The sequence below is a fragment of the Fukomys damarensis genome, unplaced genomic scaffold (genome assembly GCF_012274545.1).
Source record: "Fukomys damarensis isolate Sample0158 unplaced genomic scaffold, DMR_v1.0_HiC HiC_scaffold_18, whole genome shotgun sequence".
NCBI classification, from domain to species: domain Eukaryota; kingdom Metazoa; phylum Chordata; class Mammalia; order Rodentia; family Bathyergidae; genus Fukomys; species Fukomys damarensis.
In genome coordinates this window covers 54,493,154-54,500,833 of record NW_022900930.1, presented here as the reverse complement: position 1 = coordinate 54,500,833, position 7,680 = coordinate 54,493,154, and the positions used below count along the sequence as shown (strand labels likewise).

Here is a 7,680-nt window from a genome sequence, read left to right as displayed (position 1 = left end):
CTCTATTATTTATTGCCATTAGCATTTTTTCTTAATACTTTTGAGTGTTTTTTTCTACTGGGGATCGAACTTGGACCCTTGCGCTTACGAGGCAGATAGCAGAACCACTGAGCCAAATCCCCGGCCCCTGAGTGTTGTCAGTAGTGAGAATTGGTTGCTAATGATACTTGTAGAAGTGTAAAGAATTTAAAAGAAAATAATTGGTATCTCCTCTGGGTTTTAAAAATATTTTAATTGCTTAAGAACATGAACAGTGAGTGGACACAGGAAGCATATGGGGTGTGCTGCCCTGAGACTGGTGCTGGGACTGGGGTGGTGGTGCTCACAGCCTGCTCCCAGGAGAGCTGTCAGGCCTGTGGGGACCTGGGCTTCAGAGTTTGCAGGTGCCAAGACCCTGGGTAGTGACAGGAGAATCAGTGCAACCCATTGCTTTTGATGGACACTTAAGCAGCATGCTGAGCTAGTCTTCAGAGGACTATTATTCTAAGCTATATATAGAATTCAAAAGCATTAGATCCCCCCAAATAGAAGACTCAATAAAAATGGGCAACTGAAATGAATAGACCCTTCTCAGAAGGAGAAGTACAAATGCCCAAGAAATACATGAAAAAAAAAATGTTCAGCATCACTGGCCATTAGAGAAATGCAGATTAAAACAACACTAACAGTCCACTTTATTCCAGAATGAATGGCTGTCATCAAAGAATCAAATAATAAGAAATGTTGGAGAGGTTGCCAGAGAAGAAGGAACCCTTCTATACTGTTGGTGGGGGTGTAAGCTCATACAGCCATTGTGGAAATCAGTGTGGAGAGTCCTCAAAAATTTTAAACTAGAAATTCCATTTGAACTAGCTGTTCCCTTTCTAGGTACCTTCCTGAAAGAGTTAAAGAGATCATGTTACAGTAGTACATGCAAATACATTTTTATAACAGCACAAATCATAATAATTAAATCTTAGAAGCAGCCTGTAAGTCCACCAACAGATGAACGGAAAAAGAAAATGTGGTGTTAGTAAACTATAGCGTACTGTTAGAAAGAATCATAAATATGAGTTATTTGTAGGAAAATGGGTGCACCTTGAGACTGTAACTTTAAGTGAAATAAATCAGACACACAAGCTTAAATTTCACTTGGTTTCTTTTGTATGTGAAACCAAAACATAAATAAAGAGCAAAGTAAAAGATAGATAGAGGAAACAGGGAGATGGATCTTTTGCAAATGGGAAGGAATGGAGACGGGAGGAGAGGGAAAGGGATGAAAGAGAACTGAGATGTGTTATGTGCATATACCGGCTCCCCAGGGGAGTGTAATCATTGTGTGCTGTGAGCATCCACTAATGCAAGTAAAAACTGGAAACAATTTAAAATACGGTAGGCTGAGGAATCCAGCACTGCTTGGAGCTGTTTGAGTGTCCACACCACACCCATCTTCAGGCCCATGAGACTGTTGCTATGGGAACCACAACTTCATTTCTTGACATAAGTTTCTTAGGATTCTTTTCCCCACAACAGTTATTTAACCCAGAGTTTTTGCTGTAATGTTTGTTTCTTTTGTTAAAAATAGAAAGTTAAATGCATTCCGGAGTTAATGTTCCTGTTGTTCAGAAGATGTGTGGTGCAGGCTCCTGCTCCCTGGAATGCACCCCTTTTGCATCTGGTGCTAGCTGTGTGTGCACAGGATTCCAGCTCAGGTTTGCCTTTCAAACCACAGGCTTCAGGCTGTCTTGGCATTAATGCCGCATTATGTTAGCAAATATTCTGCCTTGCTAGACTACTGGTTATTTATGAAAACCTGAATACTGAGATGCTCCTTTCATTTCATGAGTCAATATTTTAAGCTTAACCATCCTAATTATTTTTATTATTCAATTATTTAATTTAATTTTTATCTACTAGCCCTATGCCCTGTTTAACTTAAAAATTTGATGAAATATTTATGATTTTTAAAATTCATTAGGTTTATTGGTACATTTTAGGTATATAATATGACATTCATCGTTGGGAATTTGCACCTGTACATGACATCTCTTGGTTCTTATTTTTCCCCATTCCCCTGCCTTCCCTTCCACCCCCTCCACCCCTTCCTAGTTACAAAGATTTCGTTTCTGTTTTTTCCTTATTTCATGTTTATTCCTTTCCCTTCTTTTCTTTTCTCCACCCCTCCCACTTCCTCTTCCCTTTCAGATCTTTTCTTCCTATTTCACATTATCTATTATACATTTTGATCCTTATTCACACTTTCAGTTTATCACACCAGAGAAAATATTCGGTATAAAAATATGGAACACTTCATGAGTTTGTGTGTCATCCTTGCTCAGGGGCCATGCTAGTCTCTGTATTGTTCCAATTTTAGTGTATGTGCTACTGAAGTGAGCACTGATTTCTTGATAGAATAGTAAGTGTTTAGAAACAAATTTGGATTAAATTATTGTTACGGGAAATTCACAGAGACCTGAAAGCACCATGTGCTGGTGGGGTGATAGAGGTCCCATTCCTCATCCTTGAGTACCTATGGGTGCATTAGGGACATTGCTTACTTACTATCCTGTTTGCTGTGTGCAACTTTCTTGTCTCCAGCCCCATTCCTGCCGTAAAACTTTCAAAGACACAGGAGTGTCATGTGGACTCTGTATCTGTCCAGGTCCTTGTTTTCAGGTGGCCAAAAGTAAGGGACCCCTGCAGGGTCCAAGCATGGGTATTGGGCTTGAGGCAGCACGTGACTAGCAGTCTAAGGAAGATTAGGAGGCTCCTCCATGATTTCTGAAGGTACCTGCCGCTGAGGGCTGCTGTGATGGAAGGTATGTGGCCATCCACGTGTTGGTGTGGTCCGAGTCTTTTGTCCTGAAGCTGAAGCAGCCATGGACACAACCCTGGTTTTTGTGGCTAGAAAATGTGGATGTTTCTGAGAAGCCATAGACCTTATCTGAGTTTTTTACTGTGCTTCATAAGGCCTGTGAACACTGGCTGCAGGTGGTTTGCAGACCTCAGATACCGTAACTTCTGGTACTGTGCCCCGGCAGCTGTGCGCAGGGGAGATGAGGGACAGAGTGCTGTCTCTTCCCAGTTATAACCAGGAGCAGTAGCCTTCTCCTGGGTTTCCCTTCCTTCTTTGCTCCTTTCTGTTATTACGGTAGCCACAGGACCTGACTGCAGGTGCACAGATATGTAAGCTTTTGAGCTCATGAGTTCCTTGACATGGCTGTGCCTTAGCAGCTGACTCTTCACCCCTGCTACCCTGGCTGGTCCCCTCTTTGGCACGATAGGTCCCAGAGATGGTGCCAGCATCCAGCTCTGCTCCTGCCCTTCTCTTTTCCATCCTTCATCCAGCATTTGTGTTTTCTATTTTGCTGCAGTATCAACACCCCAAATGCCCAGGAACCAGTTTTCTGCAAGTGATCAAAACCTCTGATGAGCCAGGCTCCACTCAAGCTGAGTAGGGGAGGCTTCTTAGCAACATTTCTGAATTTTCCTGCCTTTTTGATACCTGTGCTTATTTGGAAGGAGATGACTGCAAGGGGGGCAGTCCTCCTGTGTGGTTAGAGGAAGAGGTCGGGACCCTTATGTTTACACAGTCCCCCCAGACAAACTGTACCCCTGGTCGCTCCCCAGCCAGCCAAGCTGGCAGTGTAGCTTAGTTTGCAGCACTGCAGGCATGAGAGGAATCCTGGGTCTTCCTTCCCTGAGAGGCTGTGGAGAGTGGAGCAATCAAATGAGAAAAGATCAGTTTGAGCATGGAATGGGAGAACCTTGGACCTGAGGGGGCCTCGGAGATTGAGTGGGGAAGAGGGGACCAAGCAGGATGGGAGCCCAGGGCTGGAGGTCAGGGAAGGAGGAGAGGGGTCAGCTCAGCTGGGATGTGGAGGCACAGTGATGGCCGGGACAATGAAGCCAGAATGAAAAGCATTTTGTTAAGCCTACAATCTTGAATTGTCTTCAATACCCTGGCCCTCAAAGGCACAAAAATAAATCTCTCATACTTCCTTATGGGTTTTCATTTATGGGGATATCTCAGAAGTGGTGGAGCATAGAGATCCAAATGCCTGTGTGAATAGTTAAGCCTGGAAAAAGGTAAAAGTAATTGGCTTTGAAGGTAGACTCATCCTGGTGTCTGGATCAAAATCAGCGTGGACTTCCTGCTGTGGTGAAGTTGTGTCTGACCTATGTGGACATCTCCCAGAGCCTCTTTGTCCTGCTGTTTCTGATCCCACCTTCACTTGACGTGTGTTTTTGAACTGCTTTTTGTTACTTAAATGGGATTTGTAATTATTTTTGTGTTATTTTATCCCCCAGTTTTCAAAGGAATATAAGCACATTGTAGAACGTTTGGAGAGTAAAGGAAAGAAATGAATACTCAGCCTCCGTCCAGCCACATGGCTCTAACTGGTACTGATGCCTGAGTGAATGAACTCTTTGTTCCCTGTTCCATGAGTCACTTGATGGCTGACTCATTACCTGGATGAGAAAGCAGGGGCACCTGGACTCACCAGGTGAACGGCTTAAACAGACCATGTGTTTTTAAAAGATGCTGAAAATATTCAGATAACTCATGGTGGAATGCTGATTTTCTTTTAACTCTTCAATCCCACATCCTAGCTACCATGGTGACTAAGAGTCTGGTGTTTCCCTTATTTCTGTGGACAGACGGATGCCCATATGCAGTTCTAACATGAACAGCCTCTGGCATTGCAGTGTCCTGCCGCTGATGGGCTGTCCACTTAAAACTCCAAAAGGTCTTTTTTTTTTTTTTTTTTTTTTTTGGTACCAGGGATTGAACTCAGGTCCTTGCAAAAAGGCCTATTTTTATTTTTATGTGTGCTTGAAAACTGACTTCTTTATTCCTTAAAAAAACTTTTCTATTTGGAAGTAATTTCAAACTTAAGAAAAATTCAGGACAAGGGTGGTAAGGACACTTGTGCCTTTAACTTCTGCTCACGACGGCCATCATGCTTGTGCCTGCAATGACCAGCTTGCCCTCAGTGGCCAGTTAGCAGCCTTCCCACTGTGTCTTTGGAGCTCTCATCCTCTGTCCATTCTCCACAAACATCCTTTCTCCTGAGCCTTAAGAGAACAGGCTTCAGGCATCTCTAGGCTGTGCCTGTGAGCCCGAGGAGGAGGAATACTTGCCCACCATCACAGCCCATCACCCACCTGAGCAGTGTGCAGGGGACAGCCACCTCCAGCTTGTCACTGGGCCCAGCTGTGCCTTCTGTGCCCTCTCCTTCTCTTTTGTGCAGAGTCCAGCTGAGGACCAGATTTTGCATTCACTTCCCCTGTCTCTGCCCCCTAGTTCCCTGGCTGTGTTTGCTTGGTGTGCTTCTCTATGAATGTGTCACGGTCCCCAGAACCTTTTCCTTTTGTGGGCTCCTGGCTTCTCTCTGCTTGCTCTGCAGGATGAGGGTGCTGGCACAGTTCTCCTTCTGTTCTCCTCCTATGAGCCCTTGCTGTAGAGCTGCACCTCAGTGCTCGGAGTCACCGAGTCAATGGGTGCTGCGCATGATGTTGTAGATCTTGTACACTGATTGGAGATTTATTAACCTTGTGTTTTCCACTTTGGTGAAGAATTTCCAGGCCATTGTTCTAATTAGAATCCCATGATTATTGGACAGGTTGAACATACTTAGCTAATTTGATCAGATATTTGTTTTTATATAATAGACATTGTTTAATAAGTCACCTTTTCATAGTCTTTGCCTGTTCTTATTTGCTCTTATTTTCATTATCTTACCAAAGGATTTTCAACTAGTTGTCAAATGATCTCTTGGATTTTCTGAGTAGATAAACCATGAAAAAGTGCCAGTTTTATTTTTCCTTTCCTAACATTTATGCTTCTATTTTTGTCTTATCTCACAGTTTGTCTTATCTCATACAGCAGTATTGAGTACTGAATTAACCACATATGCCCTTTCACTTTGACTCTAATAAAATGGGAAGGATTCAACCATTTCATCATGGTGTGATCACTTGTCATGGTGCTAAGGTGAATAACTTTTCATCAAATAGAGAAAATTTCCTTTCATGTCAGCTAACAAATTATCTATAAAACGAGGCATTCTGTTGGCTTTTGCTTATTCCACACCTGTCTGAATGGTTTCTATCTTCTTTTGAGTTTTGAGTGAACTATTAACTGATCTCCTGTTGAACTACCCTTCCATTCTGTACTCAGGATGTGTTATTTTCATACACAGCTGGACCTGCCTACTCAGTCTTATTGATGGGTTTGGCATTTTTGTTGGTGGGCTGGAGTGTGTTTAGTTTCGGCAGATCTTGATTCTGCTTTTCTGTTTGTTCCTCCCTGATGGGAACCTCAGCACATCCCAGCCTTCCCTCCCCTCCTGTGAGGAGATGGGAGTTGCGTTTCAGACTGATCCAAGTTAACCTTGTGCTATGTGCCTGCAGTGGTTTTGGCTTAGTTGTGTTCTCTTCTTGTACCTGGCATAGACTCACCTTCCTCTGTCTTCTTGGGAATTTTCATTTGTGTTTCATTTTGCTGGCATCTGTCTGCAGAACCTCCTTTCTAACATCTGTGGGTGGGCCAGCTTTCAGAATCCCAAAATCTAAAATTATGTCATGCCCATGTGAAATCTAATTTTACTGAACACTGGAACCTCAGTTCGCAGCTGGTCCCCTCAGAGCTGTGGCCACCTGTGGATACCTGGGGAAGGCCGGGTTCTATGCTCCTCTCAGTTATTCTCCAAGGACCCGGCTCCCTCCTTCCCTGCAGCATCTCTTCTGCAGAGCTGTGCCTGAACTGAGCTTGGCATTGTCCTCTGTTCTTGGGTCAGCTGGGCTGGGCCCAGATTGTTCCTCTTCCTGCAGTTTTGGGGCTTTCCCTCTGTTGCTTCTTCCTTTTCTTGCCTGCTTTCTCTGGATTTCCTTTGAGGCTCCTGCCAGAGGGCCTTTGTGACCTCCTGCATGACTTCCTCTCCTTAGCTTTGTGTTGAGGTATTCCCTTGTGCAGTTTGGATAGGATCCTTGGCCAGGCCTTGCTGGTTTTCTCTTCAACTGCACTTTTCATTCTCAGCCATTTCCCTGTTCTGGGGTCAGGGCTCATCTTGATGTTGCTTACAGTCTGGCCTCTCAGTGTGGCTCTTTGTGCCATGGTCCTGCCTGCCTTTCTGACATTGTTGGCGTTGCACAAGAATTAGCTGCAGTGGCACCAGTGAGGCTCATGGGGATTGTTCCATGGTGTGGCTTTCACCACTCAGGGATGCCAGGTAGCACCTCATTCCTGCCTTGTGCATTGCCTCAGCTGGCTCAGCAGAAAAGGCTGGCACATTGTGACTGCCCTGCCCTTGGGTCCAGCCTGTTGCTCCCACACCCTTCTCACAAAGCTCCTGAGTCCAACTGCTGTGTCTGGGCACTCTCTCAACACTGCATTACTAGACTGATCTGCTCGCTGGGGAGGATGGGAAGACAAGCCTCCTCCACTCCATGTCTTCCCCGGACAGCAGCGGCCTTGCTCTCCATGAGCACACCTGACGGCATTTGCTGTTGATTCACTGACTGAACTCATGCTGCAGCACCACAGCGATGTGACACCGGCTGTAGCACAGGGCTGTGCCCACCGCACCAGGGCTGACAAGGGAAGCTAGGACGCTGCCTAGGCAAAGCCTGCATGTCCTTCCACACACCAGTGGAGGGTCATTGTGGTGTGAACCTCAGCTGCAGAGCCCAGCTGGC

The 7,680-nt window shown here is 45.0% G+C and overlaps 1 non-coding gene across 1 annotated transcript; it reads right to left on the bottom strand.

Annotated features, from left to right (window-relative positions):
• Nucleotides 1-2,273: 2,273 nt before the first annotated feature.
• LOC117286814 lies at nt 2,274-2,377 on the bottom strand. The gene has a single exon (XR_004517914.1). It is a non-coding gene; the product is annotated as a U6 spliceosomal RNA (small nuclear RNA).
• Nucleotides 2,378-7,680: the final 5,303 nt, after the last annotated feature.